This window comes from Corapipo altera, unplaced genomic scaffold, assembly GCF_003945725.1.
Source record: "Corapipo altera isolate COAL_440 unplaced genomic scaffold, ASM394572v1 0, whole genome shotgun sequence".
Taxonomy (NCBI): domain Eukaryota; kingdom Metazoa; phylum Chordata; class Aves; order Passeriformes; family Pipridae; genus Corapipo; species Corapipo altera.
The window spans coordinates 29,129,756-29,156,114 of record NW_020884872.1 but is presented as its reverse complement, the minus strand read 5'-3'; the positions used below and the strand labels follow the sequence as shown (position 1 = coordinate 29,156,114).

At 39.0% G+C, this 26,359-nt stretch overlaps 2 long non-coding RNA genes across 2 annotated transcripts in view; one reads left to right on the top strand and one right to left on the bottom strand.

The window, feature by feature from the left end:
- Nucleotides 1-13,402, top strand: part of LOC113950155 — a 30,133-nt gene extending 16,731 nt beyond the window's left edge. The window contains exon 4 of the long non-coding RNA XR_003528679.1: nt 13,385-13,402. This is a non-coding gene — a long non-coding RNA (uncharacterized LOC113950155). The remainder of the gene's footprint in view (nt 1-13,384) is intronic.
- LOC113950151 lies at nt 471-26,359 on the bottom strand. Its single transcript, XR_003528677.1, has 3 exons — nt 26,316-26,359; nt 1,020-1,202; nt 471-714 (listed from the first exon to the last, which is right to left on the bottom strand). It is a non-coding gene; the product is annotated as an uncharacterized LOC113950151 (long non-coding RNA).

The window sequence follows — 26,359 nt, the reverse complement described above, 5'->3', positions numbered from 1 at the left end:
CCTGACACCTTGCCATCTGTTTTTTTTACAGAAAACAATTTTTTACTTACTTAAATAGCTTGCTTTTAATTAATCCTTCCCTCTTTTCCTTGCATTTTAAGCTATCCTAAAGATCAAGGACTGTTTGTACCTACTGGGCTACAGCAGTATTGGATGACGTTCGAAAAGGATTGCTTATGTAATGAGGGTATCATAATTTTTAATTAAAGTTCATTCAAATTGTGCTTTCCAATACCTGTGTCATTACTCTAATGATTAATAAGCAACATAATATTTTCTCGCACTCTATCTGCATGGGAGTGAGCTCTAAAATTTCCAAAGAATAAATTAGAGAGGAATTAAGGTTACAAAATAGACGAATGTCAAGCTGAAACTCTTTTCATTAACTCAGTGCTCACTTCTGCCAAGGTCTGCAGCACATATTTAATTCTGTAACATCACTGTGCTGAGATCATTCCAATATAATAGAGTACATTTAAAATGAGCAACTGAAAACTTGCAGCCTTAGCCCTGGATTTATTTGCTTTTCTTGACTAGATGGACAAAAAATAGCCTGGGTGGAGATCTGGTTTCTGTTCACTTCGGTGGAGTTAATGTCATGTTTGGCGAATGCAAGGAGAAATCACGGAGATGGAAGCATGCTTCAAGAGGCTGCATGGTGTCACTTCTGCATGGGACACAGCCTTATTCAGCACTTTTTGGTAATTAAAGTTCCTGAGAAACATAATATGTAAGTCAGTCTTCAAGAAATAGTGCAACAGATGATAAACTTCTCTATTGTGTGCAATAAGTATTTTGAGAAATGTATAAAACTTATTTGAGTAACAGAAGAACTGTGATAATTCCCACGTGTAAAACCAGAGTAGGAGCAAGCCCACAGAAGATGTACCTTCTGTGTCTGTCCTTCTAGTGCAAAACACACTGAAAAATATAGTCTCATCAAAGAGGAGACACTCCTCTGGTAAAAAACCCTGCCATACTTCAAAATTGCAGCTCTGTCACTTCAGTGTGTTACTTACGTGATCACCAGAGGTCAGTGTCACCACAGGCTGCAGCACAGAGGGAGGGAGATGCTGCTCATAAAAGATGAAAACAAGCTCGCCTGATCCTCCAGAATTTGCCCATGCTCCAACACAAAGTATAACAAATTCACAAACCTCTCTCTTCTTTGTGAGATGGAGGGTAGATGACTGAGGGGAGTACTGAGGAAAGAAAAGGACACGGGAAAAAAGAATCAGAGAGCTGTAAGGAAATGGGAGAGAGAGTAAAAGCACAACTTGGCAGGCTGCTCTGTGACCATAAAAGATATTGCCTTCAGATTCTCCAGCAGACAAGTCCTACCTGTGTTAAGGCATGTACCTAGCAATATAAATTATCACCAGCTTCAAATGCTGAGAAATTATGAGACTAGCTCACAATGTTTAAATAATTAAAAAATACTCTTTTCTTTTTCTTTGTCCAGAGAGTTGGGCTTTTTTTTTTTGTTTTTTTTGGCCATATTCTCAAGCTTTGCTCCACTAACATAACACCTGAGAATGTTTGTATGTGTGAGTCTGTATGCATGTAATTTTAATGACATGTGAAATCTTCAGATTGTGTAGTTTGCCTCCAGGAATTGCAGTTTAGAAAAAATACAAGATGTGTAATAACACTCTAGGAGCTGGGAAGACTGCTTCTCCAGTTGTTCATTCTCCTTTGACAAAAGTTCTTACAGCTGTGGCATTTCTGCATGGGTCAGAGGTGATGGATAAGGGTGCGGGCTGTTGCTACTCCCTCACCTTGGTATGTCACCAGCCCCTAACTCACCGAAGGTATCAACGGCGTGCTCGTCCACTCTCACGTACCACCCGTTCTGCACATATATGGGGCTGTGAGTGTGGATGCAGGAAAGAGCAAAGCTATGGCAGGGAGTTCAAGAGTAGAAGGAAAAGTAGGGAGACTCATTTAGATTTCTTGGGGCACCTTGAGGTGTGTATTCAAGTTGAACAATAAGTGCTTTCTACCGCTTTATCCATACTGGCATTTTTGGAAGTTAATCTGCTACCAGTGCTCAAGCAAGTGGCAGCAATGCTAATACTGGTACAGAGAAATCCTGGGCTTAGATGCCCTGTATTTTGTAGGATTTTTGTTTCACAATTGTTTGACAATGGCAGAATACTTCATTAGGAAGGGAGTTGTGAGTTGCAACCACAGCTTGAATTTTTTTCCTGCTGGAACGCGATGTCTCTGTTTGGCTTTTGCAGTCCACTGAAGCTTTTGTGTTTGCCATGATGGGGTCCAAACATCAATCCAACCACAGAGTTCAGAAATAGTGGTGCAGCTGCTGTGAAAGAAACAAGTTTGTTTCCAAGCTCCCTCTGCACAATGCTGTATTTTAACAGAAATACCTTCTTTTTCTGAATGTATTAATGGCCAGATTTGGAAAAAGAGACAACTTTAAAATATCAGATCTGAAGAATAATTTTTTTAAGTAACCTGAGACAATTTTTACAATCAAAGAGCATAGATCGTCTCTCATATGTAAAGCATCTACCTGATACCAGGCAAAATTTAAGTCTTTATCCAACCATATCAGCTGCTCTCAATTCACTCCAGGGTAAAGTCCTTTTCAATACTGCTCCAGAAAAATGATACTGCTTATCAAAAGGAATTATCTAGATAATGTCATGACAGATACATGACAAAGTTGCTTTCTCTGCACAAGTCTTAGGGCTAAGCAAATAGAAATCCAGCCTCTTTCCCAAGGCAAAATGTAAGTTGATTTTTGCACAACCCAACAAAAGAAAAGTAGGACAGTTGTCCACACAGAGGTTGAAAGTAGCACAGGGCAAGAGTCCGAAAGCAGACAGTTTTTAATGAACACTCCATATTACTAAAGTCTATAAATGCTGGACAGTTTGGTATATTTGTTCCGATATGCTTTCACGGTATGGGAAGCAGGGATTTGAATGATGTTTACTTGATCTCAGCATAGTGCTGTGATCTCTCTCAGCAACTTCTATCACCTACAATGAGGATGCTCTCACAGGTCTGAGGATGCACTGCAAAGGTCTGAACAAGTGTACACTCCTATTTACAGTCTTACTCTCTGAGATCTGTCATCAGGCTAAATAATCCATGGTAGCAGATCCTAATAGGTTCACATAGCTGCACTGAATTTATGACATAATGTTTAAGCAATAACTGAAAAAATCACATAAATCTGAGGCAAGAATTGGGTAAATTTGCATATTTTCAACAGTTTGTTTTCCTCTAAACATTTCAGATATATTTTACCACACATTTTCTTGTAGTAATCATTTCATTTTCTTTTCCCCTAAAAATATACCTCCCCTTTCTGAAATGCTGACATAGATCAAGGCATTCCTCAAGTCTAGAAAAATTAAGACACAGCTGGGAAGAAGCATGTCCCTAAAAAATTTAACATAGCAAAAGTACTTTGACCCCTAAATAAATGTTTCTTCTATAATTCTCAGCGCTTTAGCCAAGTCTTAAGGTATTAACTCAGAAACATTCTCCAGTCTTATTTAATGGTGGTTAGGGAACAACACACTAACTGTAAAGTAATAACAATAATAATAGCTTATGTCAGTATGGGAGCTGGTAGGGTAATAAGTCTGATGGAAAGCATGAAATTTAATTAATGCTCTTTGGCAAAGTTCCGATTTGTGTCAAGACACGACAGAAGCCCACTTATGGGTTAACCCTGCCCACGTATGGGTTAACCCTGTGAGGGCTGCTGAGCTTTCAGCAACAGGCAGCTGAAAAACTTTCTATGCCACTTAAGCTGCTGACTATGCACACACTTTCTGCACTTTGTGCACCTCGTAAAGGTAACAGAGACCCCAAGACACTGCCAGTAGCAGATGCAATGAAAATTCGCCACAGAGGATGAGTGTGTGCAAAAAAAGAGACAGTGTTACAAAAGTCTGCACCTCTGTTTTGCTAGCATCGGGTAACAACACACTGAACCCTGTAATGATCTCTGAATGTCATGGCATGCTTTCAGCTCAGAGAGAAAAATGCACCAGTAAAGGCATTTATATATGCAAGAAAATCCCCTGTTATATCCACTAATGTTTATGGGTGCCTGAACTTGTATGGGATGTATGAACTGTGGAAGAAGGCAGGCAGGATAATCATACTGCTTAGTGGCAGGGACTTAATACCTTCAGAACTGCAAACTTCCCTCAGTTTCCATATTTCAGTGAGGAGAAATAGATTCTGCAAGGAATTGGGCTTAGGGGATTTCTGTGGGATTTAGTGGGTTTCTGTGGCTGGGTTTTGGTAGTGGGGGGTCTACAGTGGCACTTCTATTAGAAGCTGCTAGAAGCTTCCCCTGTCTGGTGGAGCCAATGCCAAACAGCTCCAGGATGGTCCTTCTGCCGCTGGCCAAGGCCAAGCCAATTAGGAGCAATAGTAACGCCTCTGTGCTAACATATTTAAGAATGGAAGGTTGTTGCACAGATGAAAATTCCAGCCAGGGAAGAGCAGAGTGAGGACATGGGAACAACAAAGCAGACACCAAGATCAGTGCAGAAGGAGGGGCAGGAGGTGCTCCAGGTGCCGGACCTGAGGCCCCTGCAGCCCGTGGTGCAGACCATGGTGGAGCAGCTGTGCCCCTGCAGCCCATGGAGGAACATCAGGGTGCAGAGACCCACCTGCAGCCCATGGAGAAGCCCATGCTGGAGCAGATGGATATCTGAAGGACCCTGTGACCCTGTGGGAGGCCCACATGGAGCAGGATCCTGCCAGGAACCTGCAGCCTGTGGAGAGAAGAGCTCACACTGGAGTAGGCTTTTCCTGGGTAGGACTTGTGGCCCCTGTAGGCGACCCACGCCGTTACAGCTCATTCGTGAAGGACTGCACCCCATGGAGAAGTGACCCACGGGACAGGAGTTTGTGAAGAACGATTGCCCATGGGACAGACTCATGCCGGAGAGGTGCGTGAAGGACTGTCTCCGGTGTGAGGGACCCCACAGGAGCAGGGGGAGGACTCCTCTCTCTGAGCAGCGGCAGAAAAAACAACTGACTGCAACTCCCATTCCCCGTCTCCTTGCACCACTGGAGGGGAGGAGGTAGAGTTGGGAAGGAGGAAAGGGTAGGGGGAAGGTGTTTTAAAGATTATTTTACTTCTCACTCTTTTGCTCTGATTCTGTTAGTTATAAATTTAAGCAATATCCCCACTTCGAGTCTATTTTGTCTGTGATGGTGATCACCTGTGATCACCTCTCCCAGCTCTTATCTCAACTCATGAAACCTTAGCTGTTGGGTTTTTTTTCTCTCCTCTGCCCAGTTGCAAAGGGGAGTGAGAGAGTGGCTTTAGTGGGCACCTGGCATCTGACCAAGGTCAACCCACTACAGGGATCTACTTCTTTCTCTGGCTAAATAAAAAGGATGGGAATACTCCTAATTCTGATACTTAATTGTCCTATCCTTCTCAAGTTAGACATCTAAATGAGCTGCCCCAAGCTACCTATCAGACCATTTTGGATAGTTCCTCCTGCTAAATGCTCAGGCTGATGCCAGCAAGGGTCAACTGCTTGTGCTGTAGAGGAGGAGACAGACCTGAGGAAGAGGTGACTTGAAACAGTCCAGAGGGTTTCGAGGTTCTAGATAACATGCAGTTGAGTCAGATATCTGGAGGACTTTTAAGTCCCAAGTGGTTTACTCATGGTAACAATGAAAAGGAGAAAACTGCTGGGTGGAATTAGGCAATTAAAACAGGGGGGAAAAAAAATGATTTTCAGAAGGAAGTAGCTTGACAAAACTTTGGTAAACATTTCCAAGGGTTAAACAAGGCTTCAGGTTTTGTCTTGCTGTTAAGCGATGCACATTCACAGAGTGCCAAAGAAGGATGTAATAAAAGACTGGAGACTCCTGAGTTACTGAAACCTCAGTTTCACACAGCTCTGCTAGCTCCTGCTCTGAGACTGTATCATTTCCACCCCATCTAAACTGCAGAGCTGTGCAGTGCATTGCGAACATCTGTTGCCTCACATCTTGGTCTTCCTCTCCTGGGACAAAGGCTGGGGTCCCAGGCCTTGCCCCCACAGGAATGCAGGTGTTCATAGGGGAAGGACACGGAAGGGAAAGGTGTTTGCAGTGGAACAATTCGACAGGGAAGCAGAGAGATGAGGTGCTTACTGCTAGGACCTATTGAAAGCTGGGAAACCTCTGGAAAAATTGAATGACAGCCCTTATGATCTGCAAGAAATCTTTAAAGGTGTAAACCCACAGTTTTCCTAGTTCCTTCAAGGCTGGGATTTCTCTAGCTACGTGTTTTGTTATAACCACTGGAAAACTAACTACAACTACATCTCCTTGCCAGTTTAGTCTGTTCTGCAACTCCACCCTTATTTCTGGTGTCTGGTATGTATACTAAAAGCCTCCAGGTTCCCCAGTCCATAAATTTGATGTGTTTGTTCTGGCTGTGCAGCTTATAGCACTGTGAACTGGAGCAGTAGCAATGCCTGTGCTGCTATGAGGAGAGAAGAGTCCTGCATTTGTTCACACAAAGCCCCGTCACTCCAGCTCTCACAGGCAGGCAGATAAACCACTTGTCTTTTTCCAAGTCCCGTTTTCAAGATCCTGGGACTGCCACAGGTAGTTAGGGAAAGTACTTGCAGATAGCACAATTTCATACCATTTGAAGCTGTGTTCTGTTACATATTTCAGATTCTAAATTACAATGAGCTTGTTTTTTAGTTCAGCGTAAGATACTGTAATATATGTGGAGTACACTTGTATATATATGAATTCCTTTACTTTTAAAAGACCACGAGGGATGGCAATTTTCTATAGAGAAGGAAGTGGAAATGGACATGGATTGTTAATACCAGAGTATCACCTACCATCTGGATAGGCTTAACATGTGATAAACTCTAAGTTTTGAACATAGATTTGTGGTGCTTGAGGAGATTGCTTAAAAGCCTGTCTATGCTGGCCTGGCCTGACTCTCATTCTGTGGAGCTTTTTATAAGGCGAACATAGAATAAAAAGTGAGAGATGTAGCAGTTTCAAATTTAGAATAATAAACTACAAATAAGAGTGTGTTTAGAGCTGTTCTACTCAACTTCTTTTTTTTTTTTTTTTTTTAAATGCAGGTTCTGGCATTAAATTACAAGCTCTAAATTCATAGTTTATGAAACCAAATAGAATAACTGGATTCATCCATTCTTTTACTACTCATTTAACAAAGACCAAAAGCCTGTTAAACTCTTTGGTTTACCTACAAATCTGAGCTCCTCTTGGATATACATAATTTATTAAAAATATCTAGCTTGTATTATTTTTTTTTTCTGATGGAAAGTCTATTACATGTGTTAGCACTTTGTTTGGGACTTAATTCCTGTCACTGATAGAAAGCATAACTTCTTTCAATTTATGACTGCAGTGGGGTTGTTATAGTTATAGTTATAATGGCCAGAGGGTATAAAAACCCCCACACTTCATAAGGCCCAGTAGTATTTTTTACAAGACAGATTGATACAGTTGAGGAAAAAAGAGGAGATTTAGGGCTTGTGTACCTAACAGCTCATATGGGTTTTTTCCAATGATATGAGTTAGACATAAAAAAATAATGCTTGTCCCTGCAAACGTTGCCTGACTTATTAACTGTAAAGGCATAATTTGGTGGGGTCAGTTATTGCAAAGGCAAATTATAAAGCATTTCTGATGACTTTTCTCTGGACTGGGAAGATCAGAACTGGTGACAGAGGTTCTGTGATATACAGTGTTAACATACAGCTATAGGATGGTGAGTTTTATGCTCCCTCTTGTCCCCTTCTCTCCCCACTTCCCTGTTGTTGTGACTATGTTCCAACAGTGTGTTGCTTGCTTATATGTGAGTTATTAGGAGAGTGATTCAGCTGGCATTGTCTCAGCAGTCTACCCTCTTTTTATTTATCCCTGCTACAGGTTCCTGACCACCCTCAAATTTTATCAGTGATCACTTTGTCTTCAAATCATGTGGTTCTGGAGGAATTGCAAGGAGTCATCTAGACCATATCCCTACTAGAAATCAGATGCCAAGTGAACCTATATAGACCCAACACATTACTTAACCAATTCTTAAAAATCTTCATTAAGAAACCATAGTTTTCTAGGTATGCTCTTTGTAACAGTTAACTGTACTATATTTCAGAAAGTTCTTTCAAACACCTAGTCTAAGTCTTTTCCTCTGCACCAATACAAACATTTCACAGCATGGTATTAAAAACTGATCCCTGAGGACCTGACTAAGAAAACATAATTTCTGTGAGAATTCCCTGTTTGCAATTACAAGAAAAACTCATACTTTTTAAGCTATTCAAGATACACCATGTTAAGTTTATTATTGTTTTACTTAATCAAAATTTTGTGAGGTACAAAGTCAAATGCCTTACAGTACTTGTGTGAACATTATTACCTTTATCAGCCAAACACATGAAATATTTGAAAGCTAATGAGCTATCCAAGATAGTTTCTTAATCATGCCTATTCCTTTCTACTAGAAAAACCCAAACCTAATCTCTCCTCTGCCAAGCCCTCCCTCTAGCTCATTTGAAATACCTCTTTTTTAGAAAACTGGGAGGGAATAGATTTGGTTTTGGGAAAGGTAAAAAACCAAAACTGTTGTTTCCTGCTTTCTCCTTACCTCTTCCTGTAGCCTACATGAAAACAAGCTGGCTAAGTTCTAGACGTACATGTAATTAAAGTGAAGCCATTTTGGAAATAATTCCAATTTACAATGAAAAAGTGACATATTAGCTCGCAAATGATGTGTTTCAAAATTAGAGGTGTGCATAGGTTAAGTTAAAGTTGATTGTTAAACATAAAATGTGTCAATTAAAAAAACCAACAACCCTACTAACTACTGTCATTTTCGGAACAAGTGAATGAGAACATAAAGTAATGAATTGAAATTAAGTTGTTTCTCAGTAATCACAGTCTATCTAATTTCTTATGTCTTAAACATCTGTTACTTACACATGAAAGGAAGGGTGGTTAGATTGAAACTAACTGGACAGTGTAGCTAGCTACTAGGGAGCCCTCCTTGCCAAACAGAAAATTTGCTATTACAAACAAAGGCAAAAGGAACTTTCAGTTACTTTTACTTTGATATATTTTAACCATAAATTCAGTATTTCCACAGAGAATCCATGCTGAATTATACGCTTTGGGATGAGAGGACAGTAAAAAAATCAAAGTGATTATTCATTACAATTATTTTCATGATATTCATTATGGTCTGTTTAACTATATTCTTCTTCTCAGTTCCTTTAACTGCACTCTGGCTCAACTGAAGCCTAAGTTCAGTGCAATGTAATTTAATGGAAGGTTTAGCTAGAAGGAGGTAATGAACATCTGTATCAAAAGTAGTGGTTACCATAAAATGATACGTGTGTTAAATATTTACCAGATCGTAGTATTATTTTCTGCTCAAAGTTTAAGGAACTACTTAGTGTCCTAGGCTTGATGATGTGATAACCCTTGGCAAATATTGATTTTTAAATGGTGACAACTGTACAAATTTATACTTGCTAATAGGAGGTCCACAAAGCAAACAGTACTAATTGAGCAAAACCAAGGCACTTTTTCAGCTCGTATGTTTGACTTGACATATTGTGACAGACACAATGCAGCTCCCAAGTGTTTCCCACCAAAATGATGTTCATCGTATGTCTGTGCAACGTGGAGATGTAAAAGTAAAGAATAAAATGGATGGTAATCTTTCCTTGTGTAATATACACTTTTGTAGAAAGCCAAATGAGGTATAAACTGCTCTCAAACCACTCATCATCTTATCTTCTCTTACCTAATGTTATTGTTGCTTCACACTTTCTTTCATATTTTTTAGCCTTTTTATCTTTGTGTTTTCAAACTTCTGGGCAAAGCAGAGGCATTTCTAATAGTTCTGATGGCAAAGCTTTTCCTCAGACCATGATTCTAAGGATCTGTCTTGTCATTCCTTCAAAGACTCATTCAGAAGAGGGATTGAAGAGTCACTCTGACATCAATGGGCTATAGTTTTGGACTGCAGAAAGTGAGGTGTTAAGGCTCACAGAGCACAAATCTCAGCCACATGGCTTGAAGGGACTTCTTGGCCACTGCACAATGGTTTTGAAACAACGTTGGAGAAACCATTCATGTTCTTGTACCCTGTTAATCTGCACTTGCACTCAATTATACTGTATTTTATGAAGAGTGGGAAATAATTCACTGTGCAAGTGATGTAGAGTTACTTACTGGGTATAAATGCCTTACCCATGTTCCAGGAATACTTACCATATTGCTGGCTGCACACTGCAAGATTCTTCATTTTAAATGCATAGAATTGAACAGATTGTGAGATTATTGAGAAAAACTGTTTATGTATTGCTGGCCCTTAAATTTCACCCATTTACCCTAGACTGAGCACCCCAATTAAGGCTGGAGCATATCTTCTGAAAAGACATCCTGACTTGAGATGATTTGAATTTTCAAAAAATGGAAAATCCCCAATTTTCCTGAAGAGGACTTTATCAGATTGTGCACTGCTCCCCTGGCATTTCTAGCATGGTGAAAGTTAACACATAAAAATTTTCTTCTGCCAGGTTGTAGAGAAGAAGCAAATCAGTCACAGCCAAACTTGGTACACTGTATATAAAATAAAAAAATAAAATAAAAAAACCGGGTATGGGTAGGGCAAATCTTTATCAAGAGCTTTATGCCTAGAAAGAAATTTAGTTAGTGAATTATTATAACTAGACAGAGCAGGAGGACTTCAAATAAGATTTACCAGCTCTGTTAGTGTCCACTGGACAGCAAAGTGCTGTTGAAGAAGCACTGGAAGCAAGTCAGCAATGACCCTCACAAACTTGCCTTTGTTTAGTCCAGTTTAGTGGAAGGAATAAGTATGACCTCAGCCCACTGAGCTAGTTTGTCAGATACCTTCAGGCCAGGTATATTTAAAGGCTAAACTTTCCAAGAAGAGCTCGTATGAATAAACTCCTGTTTTACTTCAACTCTTCATCTTCTTCTGCAGGGGCAGCCTTTTCTAAACTACTTAAAAATTTTTGAAATTAATTTTATGTTCCCTGTAACTATCCACTACAGCTTAGCTTCACAGCTAAAGATCCCTCAGCAAGATTAATTCATGATTTGGCTTGTATTTCAAAGACGGCCTCCACAGAAAAACAACAATATTGGTAGCTGTTGTGTACCACTCAGCCATCTGGGCTCTTTTATCTGTTTTAGAGACTTGGTGCTATAAGGATATGTCTGTAAGGAAAGTAGTTGCAGCAAATGACCAGTTAGCAATCAAGAACATTACTGGGGTGTTTCTAACATTTTTGCTGCTATAAATCACAACCTATTGCTACAGTTTTGTAGCTATAGAGCAGTTGTGTATTTGTGTAAAAATATGGGTCACTGGTATGAGAACATTAACAGGTGCTTCCAACAACCTTACTATTTTCTTAGGAACTAATGATGTGTTATCAAAACATACAAAATTGTCCTACTTGTGACTTTATCTCAAACCACTGAAACTGAAGAGGAAAAAAGTCATACTTTCTCCTTTTCTAAATGGAAAAACTGAGCAGCTTTTGCTTAAGCAAAGATAGCAGGTCTCACGGTCAGCAAGGCTGGGTAGTGAACAGAAGAGAGGCTTCTCCAGCTGGATAGTGTTAGGGGACTCAGCCCTTCTGCACCAGGCCTGGGGACAGACATCCCACAAGTCACACATGCTGTAGAGCCACATGAGAAGCCTCCCAGAAGCCTGTCTGACACAGTCTGTGGAGGTTGTGACTGTTGGAAACCATATACTTCAAACTGTGCTAAACTCACAGAAAATCCTTGGCAGAAAATCCTGTGGAGTTCAAGGCTTTCAAAAGCCCTGCTAGTGTATTATTGAAGACACTTAAGTCTTTCCAGCTCAGCTTTCTAGCTTGGCTTTCCCCAGGTTTCAGGACTGATCCATCTGAGGACCACCAGCTGTCAGATCTGGGGGGAATCAACCTTGTTATCTACACGGTTTTGTGAGTCTTTGCAGCAGCTGAGGAAGACAACTCAGCCTGTGAACTTTACACATAGATGAAGTTTAAAAATCTCATGAGAATTCATATAAAATCAACTGCACTAGATGCTACCCTAGAACATTACAAATGCTGAACTACTGCAGACAAGTACAACAATGCAGAAACTGTTTCATAACACATTGCAAGTTTATCTATTAATGACACAGAAAATCACTAAGGCCAAAAAAGAAGAGAATCTCTATGTTTGCAACTGAAGGCTTCATCATCTCCTTACTAAATAGTGGACTGAAACCTGGGCAATACCTTTAAATCTGAAGCAAATTCTGGCAGCCCCTACAAAAACATGGTCTGGACTATGTTGCAGGACTTCAGCTCTGAATCACAATTATTTGTACTAAACCTACAGTTACTGTTAGCAGGTTTAAAGCTAAACCTTTACATCAGATTGAATATATGCATTATTTTTTTCTGCATAAATGCAGAAAAAACAGTACAGTGGATGCTCATAGATGTTAATATCACCTTGCCTCATTTAACTGTGAAAGCTATTTTGCGTATGAGCTTACCTAATAAATGTTACATCTGACTTCTGTCTGGGTTTTATCTGTTTGTGTTTTTTTTTTTGTTTGTTTTGTTTTGTTTTGTTTTGTTTTTTTGTCTTATCTTTATACCTTTACTCTGTGTTCTCTGTGGAGATTTCCTGGCATCCTCTTCTCCTTCTCTTCCACTGCAACTTTGATTTTACACAAGGGAGACACATCAGTGACTTGTATTTGCTAATATTACTTAATGTTTCTCTAGGTGATTTTGTATATATTCTCTCCTTAAGTTGCTCGCCAATATATATAAATGTATATATGCATACATGTATACATGTTTACTACAAAAAAGGAAAACATTTTATATGGCTCCAAATCTGTGTACCAATTAAATTAGTCAAATGGTTTTGTCATCATTTACAATGAAATACCTGCTCTACTGAAATTACAAGATAAATGCCATCTTGGACTTCAATTCAATTAAGATTACAAACACCTGTTTCTCCCCCATGTACTTTTATTTTTTTTTCAGTTTGTCCTGCTCACTATGTGCAGAAGTCTTAATGCAGCAATAGTAGATGTACCCAGAATACAGACCAATGAAGTATTCACAAAGAGATGAGAGATAGGGCATATGTGTGGGGGTTGCGTTGTCTGTGGTTTTTTGTTGTTTTTATTTTTGTTTAAAGAACAAAACTGAAGCGTATTGATGTGAAGGAACAAGATTCAGGATGGGAGAGGTTCCAGGTGTGGAGAAAAACATACAGCAATTGACAGGACTTTATGATACGGACTTTACAGTTCTTATGTGTTTATAAATATACACATGTTATGTTTCTCCAGGATTTGTATTTCCCGGACATGCCCAGGCATGCCCGCTTCCCTGCTTCCCTCTCTGATAGGCTGAAGAAGCTGCAGAGAGGAGACAGCTACCATTCGCCTTTTCCTTCCCTGGTTCCTCCCACGTTCCTCCCCCTTTGCCTGTGTCCCTACCCCGATTTGTTCCCCTGTTTGTCTGTCTCATGCTCCACCCCATATTCTAGCCCTTTCCCCACCTGAAACTCATAAAACCCCTACTCCTCTCGATAACGTACTCCGGTTACACCTCTGCCTTGTCTCTGTATCTGTCCATGCTGTGTCACGGCTTCCCTCCTCCCCCCCGGACCGTGGCATATCTGGATCATTTTTTGGCAGGGGGTGAAAAAAAAGACAGAAATAGGAGGAAAAGGCTGAAGAAAGGTTGCCGTTTCCCACCAGGTGGCTTAGACAAGGCATTCTGGAGTGCTGTGCTGCTCACATAAGTGCTTAGATACTCTGTAGGTCATTTCCCGTGTGACTGAAGGAAGTCTGGATTTTTGTTTTTTGAAGGAAATGTTTCATAGTATGTAGGGACTCCCAGGAACGCTTAGGTAAAATTACATTAAAATTGACATGGATGTGAGAACTCTTGGCTTATATTTGAAAACGTGCCATCCTCTGTCATCTCAGCTACTACCCTCCAAAGAAGGAGAAATAACGTGATAAAAATTTAACTGGTCGGACTATGGAAAGAAAAAAAATGCAAAATGAGTTTTAGGTGAGAGTTTATAGATTTAAACTAGAGTTTAGTTACAATATTAGAATTTATATCAGTTCATACTACTAAAACTGTGATAAAATATATGTCTGTAACTGAAAAACTTACTTCATGTGATGGTCTTTCTACCTATGGGCCCAAGTGTTTTAGAAATAATGACTCATCCAGACTGTGTGCTTATTTCAATCCCTGAAAATTAAACTGAATATAGAGAAAACCAGTCCTAGCATCCTAGCACACAAGAGAGAATACATGATGAGAACACAAGAAAGTTTCCAGCTATTTTATGCAACAGGTGTGAGGTATTGCATGTCTCCTTGATCTGTAAAGGTGTAGAGAATCGTGAAGAATTTTTGGGGGGGGGGGTTATTTGTATGTTTGGGTTTTTATCCATCTGCTGTATTACAGTAAAATAATCTGAGTTTCATCATGTAAACTTAATTGTACTTTGTGATACTCAATGTTTCATTGAAAGTCTTAGCACTTATTCATGAACATAGCACACATGTCACCATGCATGAGCTCATTAGCCTGGAAAACAAAACTTTGTTAAAGCATGCTCACAATGCTCTTCCTTTTAGGTCAAAGACAATGTGATATGCAGACTGTTATTTGGTATTTAGTTCTGTGAACTGTTTATGTTTCAAAGAATATACTAAGTTGGAGAGGACCTATCAGGATCACTGAGTTTCACATAATTCTCTTGAAGATGAGTAATCTCAACTGATGAGTAATCTTAACTGATTAGAAATCTACAGTGGTTAAAATATTTGCAACTCTCTGGACTTAGGCAAATTTACTATTTTGAAACTTTTTTTTTCCAGAATGTTTGTGGAGCCTGCAGTTTTCCTAAACCGTAACGAGTTTTTGTCAAATGCCAAAAATTATTTTTTTTTCCTGAAAAAGTTATTTTCTAGATTTTTGTTAGAGCTACCTCTGTTGTAAGACTATGAATTGTACAGTGAGGAGAAGCAAAAATAACTTTTGAGTAGCAACACTAGATACTTCATCTTCTTACATGTATCATTAAACCAACACTTACGGCCCTTTTATTGCTTTGACAGCCAATGAAGAGTGCTCAATCATACTGAGCTTTTTAATTGACTACTTAGATTACCCAAAGAACTCCGATAGTTGGCATGGATTTAAACAGCTGGACAAAGCACAGCCAACAATTGTCAAACAAGACTGTGCAAACCCAGGTAGACTCTGACCTTAGCAACACTGTCACTTTTTTCTGTTCTGCTAAGTTACATAGCCTACATTTTTTATCTAATTCTGAAATGTAAAGAAGTCAGAGGTCAGCTAAAGTAACAAGGAAATGAGGTGTGGGGGTTTTGCCATCTTTCATTCATGTTATTCAACCAGCTCCAGTTTTCTGCCTAAAAGCTAATCCAGAGTTTTGCAGCACTTGTGTTGTCTGCCCAAACAGCTTCTAACTGGGCGCTGTCAAGAGTACTTGGTATCCATCTGTGACATGCGTGTGTCAGATATGGCATGCATAAAAGGACACTGTTTCTAACTGCTCAGAAGGAGCCCAGCAAGCCACCAGAGCTCAGGGCAAGACCAGCCAGGGTCTCTTGCTGATAAATTCACTGTGCTGACTGACAGTGCCCTGCAGGTCTCACTGTCCAAGAGAAGGGTGAACTCTCTCTACAGGAAAAAATGAGCTTTGTTTTCACCTCCAATTTTCACCTCTGAATTTCAGTGACCATCTCAGACAGCAATAGTTCTCAAGCTGAGCCACCCAAAATGTCCGTCCTTCTCCAAAATAATTCCTCCTTGCTCTTCAGCAGAACGTCTCAGTACTGACCTTGGACTTTCTAATGACCTTCACATGCTACCCATCTTTGAAATAAGCATCTAGCATTCCATTTAACTGTACAAGACTAAATATTTAGTTTGATTATTTGTGGGCGACAATCCATTCTTAATTAGCTAAGAAAATCAATACTTACTGTATTTGTGGAAAACAATATTTAAGGCTTGAATAGCTAATTAATGAAATAAACCCATATTTTCACATTATTTTTCATTTTCTTGGTTTTAGGGCAATGTTATGATACCACTGAATAATTTTAAATTGCTGAAACTGGAGATTTTCAAAATTTCCCTAATTGGAAGTCACAAAAATTTTAGCCGAGTCCCAAAGCACCCTCTTCATATATTCTATCTCTGAGTATGTATGGTAATGTGCATTAATTATACTCTTTCTGAGTACTGTACATGTTTCTGACACGAGGATTCTACATTACAGTGAAGGATTATTGTACTTTCTAGGCCCACTGCAGCTACAGCAGCTTCAATCACTTTAATATATTTTATTACAAGTAGCATTTAATTAACACTACATCTACTGTCCATGTGAAGGATCCAGTCTTGCACAGGTTTAGGCACATGCTTAATTTTGTGCACTGTGAATAGTCCTATGGAACTGAATGTTTTGTTAAAAGAATAGGATTTTCACTGCTGTGTGAAGTGACTGGCACTACAGAGACATGAAAGAAAAATGAGAACTAGGGCTGAGAAAAATAAGATGTTTTGGACAGGATCGGGAAACTAATTTAATTTCTGCCTATATTTTATTTTTTTCAAGGAATCGATTTGCTGGTACTGAAAGATATTAGTTTCTTTTTGTACCTGAAGGGGTGGGTGTTCTTTACACACTGAGGTAGCTCTAGCTGGGATGGTTTAAGGTGATTGTATGGGACAGTAAACAACTGTGTTGGCACTTTTTTTAGTAATCCAATTTCTTCTGTTCTGAAGAATAATCTTTCAAAGATATCCTTCATAATTTTTTTAGAACAATTGGAGAAAGAATCTTTTTGAGAGTCAAGAAAATACAATATTAATCTTTTGGGAAAAGGACAGGAATCTTTTGGAATCTTTCTTGCTCTGGTACCTAAGCTATACTCATTGTGCACATGTACACTCTCACCTTCATGGATTTCCTGAAAATTCCTCACAGCAGATATACGTTATCCTGAACCAGAGGGTTATAAAAAACATCACTCTGCAAAGGAGAGATCCCAGGGCATTTTCAAAGTCTTGCTGGTTGTTTCATGCTTAGTTTGTACCTTTGGTCACACTCTGCATCAGAGATATAGGTATAGGAAAGATGATAATCTTCCAGCACTGCCCAAGCATGGTTTAGGGGGTTAGTGAAAATACAGGATGAGCGAATGCTGCACTAAAATTTTGTTTTTCTGTCAGTAGTTGAAATTATTAAGAAACACTAAGAAATAAAAGAGCCATTATATAATTGCATATGACAATGAAATTTCAACATTCAATTAGCATGTATATATGTGCGTGTGTGTATATTTAATTACAACTTTTAAAATATTTCATTCAGAAAGAACGTAGTTTCTTCACACTGGTGTTGCACGGCAAACTATCTGGATGCTCACATTGCTTGCCCTTTCTGTGAAACCACTAGGTGGAGATGTAGGTTTACCAAGCTAGGATTGCAATAAGCTTTAAAAGGCTCAAGATTGAAAAACGTCTCTTAAAAAAAATACTACAAGATTGATAAATTATGTATCTTGTTGGTTACAAATTCCAACACATCTTTGAAGGAGGAAGAATGGGAAAAACTAAATGCTCAGTTGTAAAATTGTCCAAGCAAATTATTATTTTTTTAAGACACAAGTTCTGATGTTTAAGACTGAGAGAATAATCGCTTCATGTTATAAATTGTCTGCTGCCAATACACACACATTTTCCTTTATTCTCCTACCAGCTGCTAGCTCATGCTATCAGTGGTCAGGAACAAACAAACAAAAACTATTCCTAAATTTTCTTAGCCTGCTTTCAAACTTTCAAACCAGTGGATATATGCCAGTAACTGGCAGATTTCAGGACTGTTTGCTTAAGTTGAGGGAATTACTTTTAATTCTGGCACTTTTTCAGCAGCATTCTCATATCTAGTATAAGATGTAAAAAGCAAAGTATGGTATTCTGAGTTGCTTTCTTTAAAATAAGACCACTTTTTTTCTGTCTTTCTGCCATGTGTGCTTAATCACGGAAAGTGAAAATAAGAAGTCGAATGAAACAGTTGTTTATGTTTACTGGTTCCACTTTCCTTTTACATAAACCTTTTCTGCTTCCATTGCTTATCTATGTGTTCTACAAACTCTCCCACAGCAGACAACAATCTGGGCATTTAATAGCAGAGAAGAGTGATTCAGAATTCATTCTTCCATATTTCTCCCCTTATATGAAAATGCTCAAGCAGCTTATGCTATTTTTTCCAATGGGTGGGAAAAACAAGTGCTATCTTGACTTCCACACCTCAGCATCAAAAAGAAGTTCACTAATGTAGTCTATTCTGCCTTCATATTCATGTAAGGGCTCTGTACATTTTTTTCGTTTTGCTTTTTTTTTACTGTAACTTTCAAAGTCTTGTTAGAAAGGATGTGGGAATGAACTGACCTCCTTTTGAAACATTAGAAAAAGAAATGTGTGGCAGATCCTAGTTTGGGAAAGATCAGTATCTTCATAGAAATGACCGTTCCTTTTCTATAACCTTGGATATGGACCTGCTTTTAGCCAAGTGTTTGAGGTTTAATACTGTTTACTACAGGCTCTGTAATTCTGCTAATACTATGTGAAAGTCTTAGGTATAAGGGGATAAATCATAAATCAGTCCTAGATTTTTTTTTCCTGATTTCTGCCAAAGTCCTCTTGATTAGTGAGAAAAAATCGGGAGTGATATTTCAGAAGTAAAAATTGAGAATTGCAGTATTTTAGATGCCATTGTCCAATCGTGTTATTATTTCTATCAGTGCCTGCAATTTCTAGGTCTATTTTTAGGGAGGAGAGCAGAAATGGGAGTAACTACAAATATTTGAGCAAATTGGGTCAAAAGAAGGGAGGCATTTATTTTTCTACCAGAAAACTCTTTAAAGACCCCCACCATCTGATAAACTCCCAGAACTGGTGATGCAGCATCCCGCAGCTGTGTTCATCACATTCAAGGGGAAATGCAGGCTGTTGGGAGATAAACAATGAAGATCTTCCAAAAGCTAAATCCATGGAAGGTGAACAGCTATAGTAAGAAACATAAGAAAAGGGAGCTTCTTTAACAAATGATATTCTAATTTTGCAGAAGATGTATCCTCACATCTTAATATTTCTCATACTCCTACTCTACCCTTCCACACTGCAGTGCTTCTCAATAAATGTTGTTTATAATAAAATGAGAATTCTGGTTATTTATGTGGACTAAAATATTTTAGGTTTCTTCAGGATAAAGTACTTCAGGTCTTGCATGGTGAAAATAAGATTTTTAGTTGTTTTCTTTTTGACTATTACAACAAGTCCTAAAAGCTAGAAGCAGCCAGGTAAATTGATGCTAAACAGAAATGCAAATGGAAACCCGGCTGGGGAGGTGGCAGAGTTCTGTTTTAGACTTGAAGGACTGTGTGATTTATTAATATTATAAAAATGCCTATCATTTTAGAAATACATGTATCTAGCAACTACATAAGCTAAAAGTTCTTGTGTGCAGAAAGAAAGAAAGATAGATCTCTGGGCCAGATAGAAAGGATGAGGTTAAAGCTTCAATTTGCAAAGCACTACTTTCAGGGGGAATCTCTGGGTTTTTCAGAGTCAGAAAGAGTCACTGAGGTGAGAGTATTTCAGCTGATGAAGGGCAGCCTGCTTGCCTCCAGGCTAACACTTTAGCTCCATCCCAACTAAAACTTGGGTTTGTACTAATCCAGTTCAGATCCTTACCCTAACCAACCCCCGCTTCCGCCTTCTCAGCCGACAATCTGCCCATCTTTTCATCCTACATTAGCTCTGAATGCCTCCTAATCAGTTACAGATTTATAAGGACTACGAAGAGCCCCCGCATTAAACAGCTTTCTCTCCTCAAATATGGAATATGAAGTTCTCCTTAAAAAGCATTTCCTACTGTGGTCACACACACACCCCTACTGAGGTACTTGCCGAAAAAAACCAGCACAGAATTAAGACTCTTCTGACAGTCAAGAAAAAGAAAGATTTCATCTTAATCCTCATGAAAAAAAAAAGAAAAGAAATGAAAAGAGAAGGAAATGAAAAGAGAAGGAAAGGAAAGGAAAGGAAAGGAAAGGAAAGGAAAGGAAAGGAAAGGGAAAAGGAAAAGAAAAGAGAAAAGAAAGAAAGAAAAGGTAGTGTCTGACAGCAGACACTTTTGCTTTTAATCAGTTACATTTCATCTCAACCCTTTGTATGCTACAGTCCAAGCTTTCCTCGAGTCATACCTGTCTTAAAGTCCCATAACAATGGGATAAATTGCAAATAAGAAGCTGAAGTAAGCAAGAGTTTTCTGGCTTTAGAATTCAGTTGACAGCACAAAAGCTGGGTACCTGAGTTCCCAGTTTCTGTGTGTCATTCTCTCCTCTCCTCCCTGTCTTCAGTTCTCTCTATAAAACTATTTGCTAAAACTGTTGGATTAAGTCAAAACATCTTCTACTGAGCTGTCCCTGTTTTTAGGGATATGTGCAATGCGCACGCTCACATGCAGAAACATCCTAACTCGCAGCCACTGTAACAAACTGGAGGGCACAGGGAGGGGAGGGGGGAGGACCACCCTCTGATGATCACATCTGAGGAAAACAGACATTCCCCTCACCTTGAAACCCTCTCTACTTTTAGATGAGAATACATTTGATCAAAACACGATGCCATTCATCTTTTGTGGCTGTTTGTCGATCATAGCTCCTGGAAGGATAAGCAAACCCTATGGAAAGGCATTTATCTAAATTATCCTGATAAAGTGCTATCACTCTGTGGGGAAAGAAAAATGAGGCAGAATGCTAGTTTGTATACAATTGTACTAACCTGAAAGAAAATTGGCATATGAGGTTGAACTACACTTAATAAAAGTTGGAGTGCTGTTTTCAAAAAAAGAAATACTTTCTTTAAATGAACTTTCTCCTTTGTGAGGATTCAGTCTATTTGAAAACGAAAAGTAAAATATAAAAAAAGATTAAAGATATGAACTGCCTCTTCCTTTCAAACACCATATAGTAAGTGTTTGTGACTTTTCCCTTGACAACTAGATAAGAAGATAAATGCATAGTTTCTCTTAATTAGCCTTTCTTAATTAAAAACACCAGAGGAATTTGTGATCATAATGAACTCTTCTGACAGAACGGTCACTTGTTCTTCTGGATGTCACTCTAGGAAAATTAGATTTATTTTTTAAAAGAGCATAAATTCAGTGCTAAGGAAGATATAAATGATCCCTGCAAAAGCAGTGTCCCCTCTGTTTTATCTGAGTTAGATGGATGTGTATCTTGTGGGTTTTAGAATGGTGTGGGGCAGTATTAGCCATCATTAGCACCCCACTATGGATCCAATTCACTAATTACTTATGCTGTCTTGGTTCACTGAGATTTAAGTACCAAGTCAATCCCATTATCTGCAGTCTCCCAAGCTTGCCAGAGTCATCCGTCTTTTATGGAAAAAAAAGCACAAGGGTTATCAATAGGACCCTGAAATACTTGGGATTTTCCCACTTCAGGAGGAGGCAAGATTAGTCCTGACTAAAGTTGCATCTTCTCTAAGCTGCTACTTTGGATGTGATAAAAGTGAATGCTGACAATTATCCATAACTACATAAAGAGCAGGAGAGAGAGAGAAGGACGCAAGAGCAGCGAGAAGTCTGCCACACACGCCTGCATCTGTCCTACGGTCGCAGGCAGTTTTTCATATCACCTCAGAGCTACAAATTACAATTCGTCTGTTACAAACACATGATAATATAGTCAGAAATCAGAAATTAAAATATTCCAACGGCCTCGGGCCTCCTCAGAGAGAAAGAGAGAGGGAGAGAGGCTGAGGGAGAGGAGGAGGGAGAGGGAGAGCAAGGAGTATGCCGAGCCCCTGCGCTGCCTGTGTTGTTTGTGCCCTCCCTTCTCCATCCTACATGTTTAATGTCTGCAGCAGTACCGAGGCCTTGTCTGTTTGGGATGGTTGATTGACATCTGCTCTGCTGAGAGGAAGGAACTGGCAGCTATTGGCAGCACTGTCACGTTCATTTGCACACTTTATGAAGCAGCAGTGTGGCTACTAATACAAAAAGAAATCTTCTAAGCAGCATGACATCTCTTGGAATGGAATATTTGTCTTTACAAATGATTGCACTGCTGCCAGTACTTGACATGGTGCTCGCAAACATGTGTAATTGTTGGAAGTGTAATGATGATTATTTGCATATTTAATGTTCAAACAAGTACTGGAGAAGCAACTTAGACTAAACCTTTTATGGGGAGGATTTAAATATGTTCAGCATCAGCCTGATGAGCCCCAGTAAAGAGTCGGGGGTCTAAGAGGAGAGCTCATGAGCACGATTGCTGTATGAAAGGGAGTTTAAGAAATCACCCTGGAATGCGACACTTTTATAGGTTTATTTTGAGACAGATTCCATATGAATTCCTCTCTCATTCATTTTAATTGCTCAAAATTATATTTAAACGTAATTATACGAAAACTTAGGAGTGATCTAGTTATCATGTGTCTGAAATCAGCCAAACAGCAAACTGAGGAAAGTGGATGTGCAAGCACATGTTTACCAGTAACATCAGTTCAGAGGAAGCCTGTGCATGATGGTAATGACACTTTTTTTAACTCTTTGGCATAAGTGTGAGAAGGGTGCAGGTCATGGGAGGGAGGGTTACAAACCCTTTTTCCTGGGCTGAAAATACAGCACTGAATATATGCCCTGAAAATCAGAGCCATGCCCAGGTTGATAGAAAAGGGTTTTCCTCCCTGTAGAAAGCACTTCTGTTTCTGCCTTAGAAAGAGACTTTTCACTTTCCCCTTCCACACTAATATTTCTTTTTTTTTTTAAATCTTCTCACGCAGAGACCTGGTTAGCACACAGACCTAACATGCACATATGTGCACACAGGCACGCGCAGTTGCATGTATGAAGGGGAAAATGTTTTACAAAAGGGCTCTCTAACACGGCAGAAAGAAACAATACTTTTGAAGGCAGTATTGTTCACCTGGGAAGGATACACATTGGTTTTATCAGTGGAATAATTTCAAATGATGTAGATACATGAATGGCAATTTAACCCTCCACCTTTAGTGAAGAATTTCTTTAACTGAGGACTTCATCTCTCAGCTACTTTTCTGATCTTAAAGACAGGTTTTCTCCATTTGAAACTTTCCCCTTTTAAAATATTTATATTAGCAATTAGTTTTCATCTCCCCACCCTACCCCAACTCTCCTGCTTCCTTCCTCTTTTTTTCTCTCTTCCTCTCTTCCTCTTTTTTGTGTGGTCTTAATAATACCAAGAGATTTATAATCACCAAATCCTACATTGTTTGAGGGGCAGCACAATAAACTTGACTCAATTATCATGCTGTAAATTGATTTAAAAAAAAAAATCTGATGGATGAATAGAGACTGAATATCTTTGTCTCTGACCCTGTCGTATCATCAGCAATTCCCTGGCAAGACTCCCACTTGATTGACAATGCTGCTAATGAACACTGTCTTAGGCCACGTAATGATTTACCTGCCATGAACGGGGTTTGGCAATGCTACCGTTGCATACTCGTCTAACAATTAATCCTTTAAAAAACAGATATATAGTCTTGAAGCATGGAAGTGTCTGGAAATTAATAGAAAAGTGGAGGCATAAGATAAATACATGTCTGCTCATTAAGCTAATTAGGATTGTTTTGTTGCTTATCTTGTTGCAAAAGCATTCCCCCTCTATTTATTTTAGCCACCTGTTGTTTCATCCTCACAAGAAGCCAATATCTTCCTTTATCTGATGAACTTCTACCTTATTATTTACCTTGGCCAACAACAAAAGCAGAAAGTATTCAGCTGACTGTGGTTGCAATCATTCTTCCCTACTGAATGTTAGACTTCTGTGTTTTGTTTTTTAAATTTTTTTTTCACTCGTGCTCAGATCAACTCCCTGCTCTGTTTTGTCTTCTAAGCAGCTGAAGGTAAAGAAAACTGCACAGCATCTGGTACTAACATGCAGCACATTGGCCTTCTGACTCTACCTCCAGATCATAACCAGTCCTCCTCACCATACAAAGGGGGGGGAAATGCTAGAGTGTGAAGGACCCCTTTGTTGATCACAGTTGTATGCAGCACCGACTTGCCCCTGAGGAGGATTCTGGAAGAAGTATGATCTGTGTCACTTTGCCAGCAATAAAAAGGGTCTTTCACTTCTCCAGATGACATGAAACAGAAAAGCCACCCAAAACCATGTTTGCTGGTTCATTGAACACTACTCATTGTGTGTGCATCAGTATGTACTGCAGGTAACTTCCACAAAATGTAACTTACCTGAAGCACAGTCTTGCACATTTGTAAGTAGGTAATTGCTTGCCTAGTGAGGGTAGGGGCACTGGAGAGTGACTAGGAAAAGTGATGTTAAAGAGAGAAGGGGCTCATGAAAGAAACAGACTGCAAAGTTGAATTTAGTTCCTTATGAAATTCTTTGAAGAAGCAAAAGTATTTAAAAAACATATGACAATAATTAGCAGTATTTCTTTTGGGATTTGCTTGTTTGACCTTAGCCTTTTAATCTGTCAAAATATGCTAATAAGCCTGACAGACAGAAAGATAAAATACAGAGACAGATGAACTAACTGAGAAAACATCAGTACAATACTGAATATACTTGTGGAAAAAGAAAAGAAAGAGAGTGCAATTAAACATTACCTCAAGGCTTTGATGACATGCTCACTATAATGGAAAGTTGCTTACAAATTGAAAGGAATGTATACATGAGGTCACTATGATTGTGTCTGGCATCTCTGATAGTCTTATTTTGAATAGAAAAACATTTTTCTAAGTTCATTTTCGGTCTCAAATTTCAATCTAATATCTTGAAACACCACTTCTGCACATTGTCTTCCTCTTGCAGATTAGTGGATACACGACAATCCATAACTGTTTATGGCTTAAGAATCCTAGAGCTGTTGAACAGGCAGGCAAGAGGTTTCTTTCTGCCTTGAACACCTTGAACACCTTTTTTTTCCTGTGAGATCTTTCAAGCTATCTGTGTGAAGCCAGTGAAGATAATGGTCCCCAAAATAAATAGCCACTTTTAAAGAAACAGTTGTGTTCTTCATTGAAGGTGAGCTGCACAATCAGGAGTATCTCAACAGCAGTAAATGACAACACATGAATCAGTTCTTATAGGACACCGGAAAAGGAGTTTAAATTTTCCTGATTTTGTTTCCTTACAAAATAACTGTTTCTGTCTTCTCACTGTAAGGGCTTTTGGTGGCACTAGAATAAGGTCATATCATAACAACAGGTATTTAGAGAAGTGTTGGCTGCCCTCACAGGTAAAGCTTCTCAAGCCTTTCTGTTGAAAAAGACTAAAAAAACTGTCTGATGATGTTTCATTTTTCACTGATACCACCTATTCCCAGATCTCCAGAGAGCATTTCTCCAAAATCAGAAACATGACTGTGTGATGATTCTCAGTAAAAGATAGTTCTGACTTCCACTTTTAATAAACAAGCTATAAAGAGGAGGTTAAAAAATTTCTCTCGGCTAATGTTGTCTGCATATCCTGGTGTACTGGGACCCATTTCCTGATGGTGATGATAAGAATTACTGGAGCCACATTAAAAAAACCTGAGGCATGCTTTCCCTTTCAGATATCCTGTTGCCATGAGCTCTAAACCAAGAAATTAAACCTAAATCAGGATGCAGACTTCTCTTTGCTGTGTGACTAAGTTGGGCAACTCACTTCCATGAAGTGAGACTGTGAAGGAGTTCTTCAAAATAAAATGTTTGCACATTGTATATCAGTGTATCTTATTTCCTGACAGGACATCTGATAGTCAGCTTTTCCATACAGCCAAATGAAGCATGACATTTAAAACCTCCTTTTTTTTTTTCCAATGAGTGAGCTACCCACCCCACTTAAGCTCCCTAAAAATATACAAAAATGAAACATAGACGTGTCTTAGCAGCCAGAAGTGTGTCTGAAATTACTGCCTTTGCAAAGCTTTTACATTTAGTCAACTTTATAATCACTTAAAGAGCTCATCCAAGATTGGACTTTTTAAAATGTAGCTAAGGGCTTTCTTCCTCTCTCTGAGCCAGATGCACAGTTATAAGCCAAAAATTAAACCCAATTAAAATTTTAAAAAGAGTGAATATGGTCTAGCTGAAGGAGATACCCAGGGCCTACTGTTAAGGAACTGAGTGACCTGCCTTATCCAGTGTCTTTCAAAGGTCCTCGCACCAGCACCTT